Source organism: Camarhynchus parvulus, chromosome 1 (genome assembly GCF_901933205.1).
Source record: "Camarhynchus parvulus chromosome 1, STF_HiC, whole genome shotgun sequence".
NCBI classification, from domain to species: domain Eukaryota; kingdom Metazoa; phylum Chordata; class Aves; order Passeriformes; family Thraupidae; genus Camarhynchus; species Camarhynchus parvulus.
In genome coordinates, this window is record NC_044571.1 from 93,465,719 (window position 1) to 93,478,886 (window position 13,168).

The 13,168-nt window shown below is 40.8% G+C and overlaps 1 protein-coding gene across 6 annotated transcripts in view; it reads left to right on the top strand.

The window, feature by feature from the left end:
- ZBTB20 (zinc finger and BTB domain containing 20) overlaps window positions 1–13,168 on the top strand; it is a 445,196-nt gene that overhangs the window by 279,069 nt on the left and 152,959 nt on the right. For 5 of the 6 annotated variants that reach the window (XM_030955850.1, XM_030955680.1, XM_030955758.1 and 2 more), the window contains one exon: window positions 4,251–4,351. The exons of the other annotated variant lie outside the window; for it this stretch is intronic. The gene's annotated coding sequence lies outside the window, so the exon portion shown is untranslated. The remainder of the gene's footprint in view (window positions 1–4,250; window positions 4,352–13,168) is intronic. 6 annotated transcript variants of the gene reach the window in all.

Sequence of the window (13,168 nt, forward strand, 5' to 3'; positions counted from 1 at the left end):
ATGTTAAAGAAGCTCTAAAACATCTGCCCCTCTAAGTAGAGGGGGAGATGTTTTCTTCCCAGCACAGCCAGTGTGGTATTCATCCTGCTTTTTCTTGCAGTACAGCCTTAGCTCTGGCACCCAGAGCACTCTGCCACCCTGTCTGCAGTGCCTCATGCTGTGATTTGGCAGTGGTGATGCTCCCTCCAGGTGATTTCTCTGCGGTGTGCAGGGCCAATGCTGGTTTTGGTGCTGCTCCAGTCCCAGCTGAAGGGCTCAGGTGTACTTCTCATATGATCTTCATGTAATGAGACAGACTTCTTCCTATGAACCTGTAGTGGGTGTGTGGGGGAGGAATGTGCCTTAGGATTGCTAGGCCTTGACTGCCAAGTCAAAATTTACAGAAGTTACAGAATTTTCTGAGTTGGGAGGGGCCCACAAGGATCATCAAGTCCAACTCTTAAGTGAAGGGCCCACAGAGGGATTAAACCCACAATCTAGGTATTACTAGCACTATACTCTAACCAGCTGGCCTAATCTCAGGGTCAAGTCCTTGAAGATTAGGATCAGGCTTTCTAGTAGAGAATTCTTCAAGTTTCACTTTCCCTTGACTGAAGAGTTGTCACTGTACAATGCGCCAGTCTTGGTCTGATAGTTCAGCTGCAGAATGACACCCAACTAGGGAGCCATGGATAAAATCTAAGAAATGACCAAGCCCTCTCTGACTCCCCACAAGTATGCTTTGGTGAGGTTGGCTTTATGCAGACTTCTGGAAACTTCTTTTGACATCTGTGAGGGCCTCATATTACTCAGTCCTTACCTTCAGAAGTCTGGGGCATTACTGGACAAAACAAGGGTCTGCTCCAAGCTGTCAGATTTCTTTCTCCATTACCTCCCAGCTGCCCCATTTAATATATGGCTGATGGTGAATATCTGATGGTGAATAAAGCACTGAAACAGGTTGTTAAGAGAGGTGGTGGGTGCCTCATCCCTGGAAGTATTCAAGATCAGATTGGACAGAGTTCTGAGCAAGCTGATCTGGTTGACGAGAGGGATCCCTGCTCGCTTTAGGAGGGATGGACTAGATGACCTTTAAGGGTCCCTTCCAACTCAGACGATTCTATGATTATGATTCTGTGGTAGATACCACAGGATTCAAGATAAGGAGAATGTGGTAGGAAAAAAGGTAGATAAGATGGGTGGAGACTTGACATGGGGAGCTGAAAGTAGGCTGCAATATTCAGGAGGGTGGGCAGGCATTTTTCCTTAGTACATATCACAGAATCATGCATATAGGGGTCTGCCTCTACTAGTCTTTCTTTGTTCAGGAGCTCCACTGTTAGATTCCAGTGGTCCTAGCACTCAACCCAAACATTCTCGTGAAAAAGAAACACAGGTCCTCCTGATGTTGGTGCCAGTGGCCTGGGGTACAAAATTGTGGAGAAGTGAAATTTTTATTTCTGGTTGTTACTGTTCTCTTTGTGCGCTTACTGCTACAGTACCAGGCAAAGGTTTGTCTAGACCAGAGCTCAGGCCTACTTATTTTCCTCATAATCCATTTCCTTTTGCCAACAGCAGTGGCTTATGTGGCTAAGTCAGAAGGGAATGCTCCCATCACAGGCAGCCTCTTTTCTATGATCTTCATTAAGCTTTGGGCCATTAACTCAAGATGCGTGATTATTTTGTTTGTTCGAACAGCAAGACAAGCAGAGTCTCCTCTGAGTGTTTCTTTCAAGCAAACCAGCATGACTGAAAACTGGGAGTTTGCCAGAAAGCGTTACGTGAAATAGTAGTGGCAGGTTCATCTTAGTGTGGGCGGAGAGGGAGCGATGTACCCTCTCTTTTACTACTTCAAACATGCAGTGTCCATATGCCATAGTTGAGTTGGTTTATGGTTGGAGAATGAAGGATACTACTCCGTCTCCTTCGTGCAAACACTGTGTGAGTGCTGTGGAATATAGAATCCTAGGGACGTGAGTATCAGCTGTTGCTGCAGTCCAAACACACAGCATCAGCATGCAGTATGCTATAGACAGTACCGTTTTCCTCCTTTATATTTAGTGTTAGTACACAGAGCCAAATACTAAAAGGGGGGTGGGTGGGTCACATGATGAAATTAATACCATTAATTATTTAGAAACAATCAAAGGAAATACAAGACATCTGGCTTTAAGCCCAAACAACTCATGGCACTGCTGTTGCCTTGTAACCTCATCAGCTCTCAGTCCAGTCATCTCTCTTCTTTCATTATGAACACAGGAGATGCTTCCCCCTACCCCCCCTTCCCCACCCCTCTTTCCTGCCTTATTTCTGGCAGCTTGGAACACAGATCACAAGACTGAACTATATAGTTTACTGATTTTGTGTGTATAAACCCTGATTAGTTCTGTGGTGAAAAGGCATCCCCCCACATCCCCATGCTATACAAAAGTGTTTGATTAGCAATGTATTGCAGACATAGGTCACATTTTTCTCCTCATCTTGATATTGGGGAGTAGCTGCTGTAGGAGGAAAAGGCACTGTTGATGCTGTAGTGCTAAAAGTCATCAAGCACACGTGTTGCACTAGGCTGTGCACAACATGTGGTGAGAGACGGTTCCTGCCCTGAAGAGGGGAAGCTCTGCGTAGGCAAAAAACTGGAGCAGAGCAAACATCACAGCAAATGGAGGTGTTGTGCCCATGATTCTGCAAGAGGACTGTGGCAGACCCAGTCCACTGGCCTTGGCATTCACCTCCCCCTGGCTGAAGACAGTGGTCTTATCCTTTGTAGCCATGGCCAGATGTTTTTTCATAAGACTGATCTTTTCAGTGGAAATGTTTTTTCTTGAAATGAAAATTTTCTTGGGGAATAACTGTTTTACCCAAGAAAAGTCAAATAAATATTTGCCAACTGCTGGTTCTGAAAGACTCATTACTCTCTTTTTCCCCCTCCTTTTTCCAGGTAGTTGAAGAAAAAATTCTGTTTTGTTTATCTGAAAGGTGTGTTTTTGTGGAAAGCTCTTCACATAAGGAAAAAAGACACACTTCACTGATTCTTCCAACTCAAGAATAGAACACTTTGGGGTCCTTTTCCCTCAAGTGATTATATCATCATGATAAGATAGTTCCATTTTCCCTTCAGCTTAGTCTTTCTTAGTATAAATGATTTAATACAGTTTTATTATGAGGCTCTCATCTTCCATAGGCAAATTAGTACATACAACTTCCTGAAATGGTTTTACTGGGGCAAAGCAAAGTTTTTGCTGGTCATTCTACTTTTCTGTGCGTCGGTGAATGTGGGCCCATTTGATGGCTCAAATGCTGATGTATTGAAGTCATTCTCATTACATCTTTGTTTGTGGAGAAGCACTTTCATTTTCTTTCTTTTCTTGCTTTAATCCAAAAAGCACGGATTCACTGACTGTTCTCTTAATGGTTGTTGGGACTTGCTTTGAAGAGCTCTTATTTTATGAAAAGGCACTGAGACTTCTGTCACAGTAAGCATCTCCTGGCAGTCTTTACCTGCTCTTGACTATTATTTTGAAGATGCACATTCCCAATTATCTGTGAAAAAGTATTGAAATATACTTTCTTCGTTCTGGGAAGCTTGCTTTAGACTTCTGCTCTCTATTGTTTGTAGTATTCCATAGCCTAGTCTTGTCCTCAGGAAATGATGGCATCAGTTGAACATATTGGGTGTGATTTTTTGAAATATGCAGTTACCCACATTTGGTTCTTTCTGCATTCAGTGTGTGTTAACACTGCCTTCAACAAAGGCAGAGTTAGGCCTATGCAGAAGGCTTTAAAATCTGAAAATGAAACCCACCTCTTGCACTGTGGGCTATTTGCAGGCAAGAACATATGTTATGAGTGCTTCTGCTGCTTTTCAGGGTGTTTGTTAAAGGTGCTTAGACTCTTCTCTGAGTAATGGAGTAGTTAGTTTTGATGCTGTGATAGATTTGTTTCTTTTATATTATCCCTTTATCACGTAAAGATATTTTATCTCCTGGAACTAAATGTAAACAAAAATTCTAATAAACTAAAAAACCCCAAACAAACAAACAAAAAAACTGCTGGTTAAAAAAACCCACAACCTCTTAGATTAAGCTGTTCCAAGGTTTTGTTTATTGGTTTCCTTATATGAAAGCCAGTACTTTTTGTTTTCCTTAGATGTAGCCATTTAGTACAGTTTCTTGTTTACATAAAACTTACAGTTTTATTTTCCTTTTTTCTTCTCTCTTTTCTCTTTTCCCTTTCCTGACATCTGCATCGCATGTTGATGTCAAGAGCAGCAGTGGTTGGCAGTTTTCCTCAACTTTGCGAGAGAGAGAGAGATTGTGTTGGAATGAAACCTTGCTCTGCGTACAGCCTGCTTGAGATGCAGCATTGAAAGGTATAATCTCATTTTCTGTCTTGAAACCAGAGATGAAAACCACAAACAGGTAGAAATCTCGGTGCCAAACCACCTGTTGGGTTGCAGCCGAAAAGCCTTTGGCAATACTTTCCTCACTGTATCCAGTTGGAACAGTTACACGGCTGATTCCCACAGTATCTGTCTGTACCTGCAAGTTTGGTAAAGAGGCTAATTCGTTGGAGAAGGTTGGGACTGAAATTCAGTTAGAGCCAGCATGGCAAAGAATCTTGTGCTATTAGTCTTGCTTTTTGCCTGGAGTAGCATGCATCACTCGTACAACTCAGTTCAGCATTGAAAATACCAATCCTGAAGTCACATGCTGTGTATTAGAGAGAAAAATGAGATTTGTTGAAACAGCTTTGTGTGGAGTCCAGATCTGCAATAGCATGATATCCTGGAGGTCACAATTGAGGTGACTGGATGAAACTGTGAAGACAAAAGTTGTGAAATACCCTGCCGGCAGCATCAGTGCTTCATCTTTTGAGGGTATTACAATTCAGAAAACCACTTGAAATCAAGTTAAAATGCTATCCTTGAACTGCTACACATATGCTCCCTGTGACATACGCATTACAGAAACAGCCACTGTGTGTTAATATGGCATTACAATTTTGGACTCCACCCACAAAAATTAATAACATTCTTCAAACAAGAGTGATGTAGGATGCTGACACATTTAAGCCCATATGTTCTTGGACTTGTGTCCTCCAGTGCATGAGAGAACTAGAAATCCCATAATTTTTCTTATTTCCTGTAAAGCCATGCTGGTAAAATAGTAGAATATAAGTGCTGGCAGGCTGGCAGGGTTTGGACCATGAATAGCTGAATGGTAGAGCCATATTTTATACTTTTACATGCTCTTATGTGTCCTATTCTGTTAGTGGTACTAGTTGACTTTCATGGGTTTGCACAACCATAATTTAGAACAGATTTGGGCCACACTATTTATGTTTGTGCAGATTGCCTCATGTTTGTGAAACAATTATTTCCTGTGAATCTGTAGCATTGTCCAGTGTTGCGAAATGCTTTCATATGTATATATGACTGGTTAAAACATGAGATGTGTTTTGAAGCAACATGACAAAGAGCAGTAAAATCTGCACAGTAACTGAGCTTTACTTGGCTGTCCATATAATGTCCAATTAATGCGGTTACTGTGCTCTGAAGTCTCTCCAAGGCTGAATAAGACATGCTGTGGCCTTGTAAAAGATGCAGTTTTTCCCTGAATTTTCTAAAGATTTCCGTTACAGATGCTACAATGACATGAGGACAGTGTAATCTGTATCTTTAGTAGCAGTAACAATGCAGGGTGTGAAGTATATCCCCAAAATCTGAAGGTGTGAATTCTAACCCATCAGCGAGCTGTGTGAGAATTCTATAGAGTAAAACCTAATTCTGTGCTGAAGAGGAACACTGTGAACACCCAGCATAAAATAGAAGATGTTCTGTTCTCTACTGCACTGTCTTGAGCCAAACTTGGGATCTAAAAGCCAAGCGAGGTTCTTTCATCACCAGTCATAAAGATGCTCTAAGTCAGATTGTCCCCTCAGGCTATATTTTGACAATGTAGTAAATTGAGCTTTGGGAACTTTCTACCAGATCGAGAACTCTGTCACCTCAAAATGCAAAGCACGGATCCATTATAAATTCTCTGATGAAGTTTTAAAAATATATTTTGATGTGTTGACTTCTAGCAGCAAGCTCTGTGCCTTATCTGATACCTTTTGTTCCTTGCTGCTAGTGTTAACACATAGAAGGGCTGGCAGAAATGGCATCTCGTGCCCTCACATGATCCAGGTGAAGTCTGTACTGTGGAGTTATACATTAGTGCAGTCTGTTAAAGTTTCAATGGTAAAGCACCATCAACTCAGTTACTTCCCTGCATTTTGTTGTCTTTTGTTTCTTCCCTCGGTCCTGGAAGGTGGCACAGGCATCAGGAAGTACAAAACTTAATTTATGTTACAAATGGAATCAGAAAATGTCGTGGATTTTGTATATGTGTACCAGCACTTCCAATCCCATGAGCTGTGTTGAGAAGAGTGAAAAAACCTAAGTGCTGTTTCTTGCACAAAATGAAGACAGGGCGCTACAGAAAAAGTACATGGCCAAATTCCTTTTTGCCTAAACTGTAGAGAAACTAATGAACAGAGAAACCTTCAGCGTTTCGAGCTGAGGATGAGTTTGGCCAATATTAAAATTTGTCTAAAATTCTTATTGTTTTCTTCTGCCATCCTCCCCTTTGCTTTTCTCTGTTGTATGATGAATGTACCATGTCCACATCTTCTGACTGTAGCTTTGTGTTTAAAGCCACACGAGCACAATGAATGTCTTTAGTAAGTTATATTTCAGAATTCTTACAGGGAATGTGCAGTCTGGAAAGGCAGAGCTGATTGCAAAATCTTCAATTTCAGAAATGTTCTATATTTGAATGTATATTGTTTCCTTGACCTTGGTGTGCCAGAATGATTCTCAATCTGAGGATCTTGGTCTCCCTGGAAAGAGTAGGGGAAGTGGAGAGAAGAACTTTATAATGAAATTTTTGACACTGCTGTGTTTAAAACTTATTGTTTCCTGGAGTTTTAAGGAGTGTTCAATTTGTTTTCCTTCCCTCTCTAACCTAATTAATTTTTAGGGATATGCCCAGGAATGCAATTTATAAGACAAATTAATTACATTATAAGTTGCTGTCATGGTATAAGCCTCCTTGTTTAAGGCAAATTTAAAATGTTTCTGTGTTCTTTCCATCTATAAATACTGATCTACCAGTGACAGTCTGTTTTCTTTATTTTTCGGAAAATTTTGTTGTCAATGTTGAAAATAGAAAAACATGAAGTTTAAAAAGGGGAAACATTGCTGTAATTCAGCTGTGGCTAGCAAAAACCTTCTGAAGTGGCACTAGCAGAGAGGTAGGGCTCTTTGCTTTGACTGTTTTGTCCTTAAAATAGCTTTTTGTAGAAAAGAGTCAAATAAAAACTAGTGTACCAGTCAACAGTTTTCCATTTACTGTAAAATGAAAACACTCGCCCTCAAGAAAAAATTTTTAGGAAGGAAAAGCACATACCAGTTGCATTGCTCTGTTCAGGACTGTCCCAACTGCAGTGTTTGTATTGGTGAAGCTGCTTAACCTTTTGAAGCCTGTGGATCGTTGTACTTTACAGCCTTTTTTTTCATATCCATGCAACCTACTGACTTCAGCAAGGTAGTACACACATTAAAACCTTTACCTTGGGCTTCCAGGGCTGTGCATTCTTTTCTGAAAGATTAAGGAGACATGAGGAATAATTGCTGCTCCTGGTAAAAGCAGTAGGCATTTTGAAAGCAGGAGCAAGTTTGCTGGAAATTCAGGCCAAAATAGAAGTTTGGAATTTATTTGGATTCCAAAGTTTCTCAGTAGCATTGCAGCTAGGTCCTTATTCCTGAAGTTGGATAGTGACACTGACTTTCCTTTTCACAGAGAATAAAATGCAGAAAATAGCTTAAATGGGGACAAAACAAAGTGTGGTGCATCTTTAGCTACTTTTGTTTTGATTAGATGGAATAATCCAAGACAGAGAACTTCGTTCATAAAACCATAGTAAACACAGCAAAACATCCCAACATAAATACAGCAGAGTATCTAAGCCAGAATGTCAATCTCAGCTTGTGCTCCAGTGCCTCTGCCTGGCATGGGCTTTCTGACCCCACCATGGCCAGGTTCCAGCTGCTCACCCCCTCCCTCAGCAGGATTTGGGGAGCATCTTTCAGAAAGTGTGAGGAACTGCCTGGGAAATTTGCCTCAGGAGATGATAGCAGGGAAAGGGTGTTGTGCAGGGAGAGTATTTTGAAACACTGGATGCACTTTTTTTAGTTTTCTATTTCCATCCTATGTTCCCAGCTTTTCTAAAGGAATCCTAAGTCATTTCAAAACAAAATTACTTCACTAGCAGTTGTGTGGCCCTCATGAATATGGTGAAGCCTGACACTCCCTGTCTCGTTTTTTCTGGAGGTGTTCAACTGTCTTTGGAATTTTGAAAATCTTCTTTCTATGTCCAGATAGCATTGTCTTTACTTAAAGATAAGGTTCAGAGTCAATTATAAAACATTTATTAGGTCTGCTCTAACTCTTTTTCCTTTTTTTTTTTTTTTTGAGATGCTAAATTATTTTCTTTTCCTTACACAAATTATAGCAAACACAATGCTATCCCACAGTCCCCAGCTTCAGTTTTAAAATGGATCAAGTTTAGGTTCTGACATAATTGGCAGAGTACCATCGCTTTTCTACCCCTCCCTCAATCTGGGCCATAATTGTGGATATCCTGTGGACTGCAGCCCAGAGACTGCCAGTGCTGGGAGCATACGGAAGGGAAGAGATGATGGCAATAGCTCTGTAGCTTGACCTGACATTTGCATTGTTTCTCAGTCGCTCAGTGTGATGAGGGGAGCAGAGGGTTTGGCATGAACTGTAAGAAACTGGCCATGATTTGGAGGAGCAGTCTCCCCTGCCTGGCTCTGATGTTATGAGTAGGTGTTGTTTGCACTTCAAAAAATATAATACAAAGAAGGGGTATTTTAAATAAAGGGAAAGAAAGCAAATAGATAGAGAAAGTCATACTCTAGGTAATTCCACTGCTTGCAATGAGGTTTCACTGGGGATGGATATTGACCCCATAAAATCCCTGGGTCACAGACAGCCTTATGACAGACCCTGATAGCTTTGTGAAGAGAGATTATGTCAAGCCCTCAAATTTGGAAACATAGCAATTCCTCTGTAGTAAGATTGCAAATGAACACCCATTTGGAGATTGCCAACATTATCACAGTTTGTCAGGGTGATCTCACAGCCCGCAAAGCGCCGTAAGAGATTGCTTTACAAGTTCTGAAAGATTAGAGCGTTGAAGTATGTGACACTGGAATGATGCTTTGATGCCTGGCTTTGTCAGTCAGCCAGACAAATAAATAATATCCAGTGTTTTTATTAGTGTAAAGCATAACAGGTAATAAAAATGTACGGAGACACACTTTCTTGTTGCAGCTACAGGGAGCACAGAAATGGATGCTAAGAGAAAATGGGATGTGTGAATGTCAAACCCCTCAAACAGGCAGTTGATTGTCTGTATGGGTCAGTAACTTACTGCTATTTCAGCAGGTACTAGTTCAAAGCATTAAAATTATTGCATGACTAAATGAAACAGCAGAAATATTTGGCATTTTAGGATTTTGGTCATCTAGAAAAGCATGAAAACATATATTCTTGTAAAATAAGGATGGAGTGTTAAGGGCCTGGGCTGCAGAAACTGTGGATTCCTCTCATGAGTTGTGAGAGAGAGCAATGTAGGAGCGCATGTAGGAAGTGGCATGGAATTAAACAGCAGAAGAGTGTAAAATCCAGCCTTTCTTTACAGCCTGGAATTGTGGAAAAGCTTTTGGGTAATATGGCATACTCAGATTTTTGTTAAGATCTCTTAAAACTTGAGAGATCAATGTGAGAATAGTCTACAAGCATGAAATTGGTGTTTGGGACTCTGTATAACAATTGAACATTTTAGGCTACCCTTTTCCAGATTTCTTCCACATTCAACCCAGATTTCCACAAAGGATGCCTAGTCTGAAAACCATTTGTCAAGCCTCAGATGAAAACTATTTGCACTGGTAAACTGTTCCAAACAAAGCAAATTTGTTAATCTTTGTGCTTTGATACAAAACACTGGTAGGTTTTTGTATATACCAGTGTTCCACCAAGGATGGAACATGGATCTGGTTTGTGTCAATTTTCAACCTTTAGACTTTGTGGAACAGAAGGTATAAGATGTATGTTTGTTGCACTCCTTCATTCTTAGAGAGCCACAAAGCTGTAATAATGTCAGATCAGCTACAAATTCCTGCTCCTCTGATCCACTTGTAGTTAGAAGATGATCATCTGCATTTGTCTCCCACTTGTAGACTGACTTACAGTTTGTCCTTGACTCTGGAGAGCTTTTGACCCCATTTCTCCATCCATAAGGGCAGCAGAGTCCTTGTGGGTACCCAGGCATTAGTTAATGATTGCTTACACAAACCTGGAGAAGCTTGGCTGAAAGACCTGGTATAAGGGCATAGAATTATTATGATTATTATTAGCTGAATTCCTAAACCTAGAATGTATTTGCACATGTAAGTAATTATGATGCACTTCAAGGCATTCTGTTTGTAATGCTTTGTAATGCTTTGCTCTCCATTTCCTACAAATCAAATTACTCAGGGATAGATTTGATTTCCACATCATTTTGAAAATATTTTCTTTTTCTTTTTTTAATTTCCTTTGTATTAATTTTTTTCAAAGTTCAAAACACAACCAACTGTGACTAAATGCATAAACCCAAACAAAAAACCCCTAAAGTATAACAAAATTAAAGACAGCCTAAGATGATATGCAGCAAACAATGTAAATCATACCTAACAAACGTGGTTGTAATAATATACCTTATCCATGTCTGATCCACTAATAACAAATACTTACTCAGAGAACAAATAACTCATTTTTCTTCTCAGAGAGAGAGAGGCAAGACCCAAATTCAAATTGTATCTTACAGTCTAAACAAATATGAAAAACCTGCCAAATCTTCTTATAGAAATCCCAACAATCTTCTATTTTCTTGGTATCTTTTGGGAATAAGGAGATTGGGAAGAGGGGAAAGAAAGGCCAGCTTTTACTGGAAATATGTGTCCTTATCCTGTAGCTATTCCATGAGAATTCATTGGTGCTTTCTGTTGAAAGGTTTCTCTTGCGGGTACTGGATTCAAACCAAAACCTGAAAGCACAGCCTGGGGTTATTTTTAATAATTTGGGATTTTCTCCTACCTTATAAAAAGTTTCTTCAGAGTGCTGGGTTGACAAACAGATTACAAGTGAAGTCTGGTCAGTTTATAAAGTTTGTTACAAGAATAAAGACTGTTATTAGAAATTAATGAATGCTTTCCTTTCTCCCTCATGTTAGAATAGGCTTTTGACATTTTCAAATTTTTTCTTTGCGGTTACATAAGCAATTCCTCTTTGCTTAACAGAATAGCACCATCCTCCCTGCATTACACTGTGGGTGTGGCAGCATCTTCCCCCTGGTCCCTTACCTGTCGTGGAGTCAGTTGGGTTTGGTTTAGTTCTGGTCCACAAGTTGCCACCGGTGGTAATTGGCACAACTAAGTGGGAAAAGGCAGATGTTCAGGTATCTTGCAAGCCATGGATCACCTTCCCTGCCAGACAGCACATATGTGGTGTTTGTGACCAGGTCCTGGCTCAGCTAGCTGCAGTGCCAGCTTTGCCACTTGCTCCATCGGCGTGCGAGGACCTCTGGCCTCGCTGCCTGCTGGAGAGAGCTCATGTCTAATGATGTTTAAAGAAGCTGAGGATTTTACCTCTCATGTTAGACTTTGGGGTAGAAAACAGTTGTCTGTTTCATGTCTCTTCTGTTGCCCTTGTTATCATGCACCTCGTTCTCCTCACTCCTGCTCTGTGGGCTGTGGTCCTTGTGAGGAGAAGAAATTCAGTCCTTTGCCTGGGTGTGCAGATGAAATCACTGCCTTGCAGGGGCTCTGTGCTGGGAGGTGTAGAAAGATGTCTCTTTGCGTCTTTTGATTTTGCCTTGAGGCCTGTTGTAATTCGGAAGCACCCCCCAACACCTTGCTCCTCTCCCACTGCCCCCACATGTTCCTTTAGCTGCTGGTCTACCCGAATCACCCCCGTGCCGCCCCTTGCCTGGGGTGGTCCTGCAGGGCTATTCTCTTTGCCAGAGAGGCTATGGTCATGAATTTTGCAGTTTCCAGGTGATGCTTCTGGTCCCTGTTATTGGTTGTTGTTTAAAAGGTGCTGCTGGCTGAGTCCAGGCTGCCTCTTGCAAAGACCCATGTCTAATACACCCAGGTAACACGTGCATATAAGAAACAAATGGGAGGTGAGCAGAATCACCAGAGTAATGTAAGGTAAGGGGGCAATTTTAGAGCCTCTCATATGGTATTTGGCATCATGAACTTCAGTTTAAATTCTATCAACAGCATTTTGCACTTAAAACCTAAGCTGTAAAAATTTCTTAACATCATAGCTGAGAAACATGCCTTAAAAATGTGAGCTGAGCATAGCTGGTACAGTGTCGTGTCTCAGTGTGTAGGATCCCAGATTACTGCCACTTAAGTTGTTTTGTTTGTTTGTTTTTTATTAAGGAATACCCAATTCTGCAATCATGACTTCCAGCAAAGATGTTTTCTTCCCAAACCAAAAATATGAACCTTATTATCTGGAATGTAAAATGTAACAGAGAAGTGGCTGTACTGGCTGCAGAAACAGAGATCCCAGTTTCAGATACAGACCAATCCCCTAGCAGTGGGCTAACAGCATCCACCTCATTTTGAGTACCAGAGAGAAAATCTTAATGCACTTTGTGTGTATTCTCTTTGAGATGCTTATTAAATGTCAGATGGTAGGCCTTTTCTCCCTATTCATCTGTAGAAAGTCCTGTCAGGGGAAAGAGGGTTTTGGGAAAAGGGAAGGTGTTTATAGAACATGTTCTGAGGGGCTATGCAGGGCAAATTGACTTCTGTGATACATGGGCTTAGGAGGGAAATGGGGTAATGAGAGAAAAAATAAATTAATGTATAGGCAGAAAGAACCTCAACGGTCAGAATTAGATTATATTCTTTCTTTTCATAGTAAAGTTACCTGCTTTATGAAGCATTGTCCTAGGTATTTAGCGTGTAATATTTTCATAAGAATGCATTCCTATTTTCAAAGACACAAAGGGCCCAGGACATGGTTTAGGGATTGGAGAGAATGTGTATCAGTTACATATG